General features: G+C 61.9%; 1 protein-coding gene across 2 annotated transcripts in view; it reads right to left on the reverse strand.

The window, feature by feature from the left end:
* The window catches only part of EFNA5 (ephrin-A5), a 277,454-nt gene that overhangs the window by 275,680 nt on the left and 696 nt on the right, over nucleotides 1-1,078 (reverse strand). The gene's annotated exons all lie outside the window — the stretch shown is intronic.

A 1,078-nucleotide genomic window follows, 5' to 3' on the forward strand; every position in this document is an offset into this window, starting at 1 on the left:
TCCGTTTGGCAACCGGTGGACCGCTAGTGGGGAAATGTGCCCATATCTTCACCTGAGATGACATTACTTTAAGTGGGGAATCCCTCCCCTGCCTGCAGAAGGAAGGCGGGAGGACCGCGGAGAGGTCCACTGGGAGGCAGGCAGCACTGGAAGCGCTCTCCATACTCCTCTCCCCAGGCGAGCTGGGCGCGCAGCAACCATAAACTCTACTCGGAATCCCGCCGCTGTCCTTCCAACTTCCACTCCAGCCCAGGGGGGGAAAGCTGAGATTTGGGGACTAACGTTATGTCCCTTCTGGGCGGGCACCGAAGCCAGCCCGCAGCTGGAAGCTGGCCTCGGTCCCAGAGAGGCAGAGCCATTTGGACCCAGTGGGGCAGACTGCTGCCCACAGGCCTGGGAGAAAGTGGGGCTCTGAGCGGAGCTGTTCTGGGTTGGGAGGGGGTCCGTCCGGCACGCTGGACAACACCCGCCCCAACTCCACATTCAGTGTCCGTGGACAAGGGATGTCCGCTGGTGGCCACGTCCAGCAGCCGCGCTAGGGCGGCCCCGGGCGCCCACCTCTAGCCTCCCGCGTACACGGTGGGCTTCGGGGACCGCAGCAAAAAACGGTTCCAGGGAACCGCGCTGGCTCCTCCGGCTGCACACCGCCAGGCCGTGGACGAAGGGCTCCCACCTCCCTGCTCTGCCAACTCCTGCAGCTCGCCCTGCACACATGATGTAACCGGCATTAGATCAAACTTTCTGGCACCTTGAGCCCACCCAGGGGTGGAGGAGGTGGGAGAATCTTCTCCACTGCCAAGAGCGCCGGGCCCAGACTGACCCAGGGGCCAGATCATTTCCTTGCAGTTAAAGAGGAAAATAACCTAAAGCTTCCGCTCCCCAGCCCCCTCACTTCCCCCAGCCCATGCGCTTTTTGAAAGCACCGAGAAAAGAAAAAAATTAAAAAGAAAAAGAAAAAAAACTTTGGGGATATTTGGCGGGTCTCCCTGCAATCCCTGCGCACCCACGCTGCAGGCCGGAGCTCCCGGAGGTGCGCCCCGGGGCAGCCCGGGACCAAGCCCTGCGCCGGTATCGGGAT

The sequence above is a fragment of the Myotis brandtii genome, unplaced genomic scaffold, assembly GCF_000412655.1.
Source record: "Myotis brandtii unplaced genomic scaffold, ASM41265v1 scaffold230, whole genome shotgun sequence".
In the NCBI taxonomy this organism is placed as follows: Eukaryota; Metazoa; Chordata; class Mammalia; order Chiroptera; family Vespertilionidae; genus Myotis; species Myotis brandtii.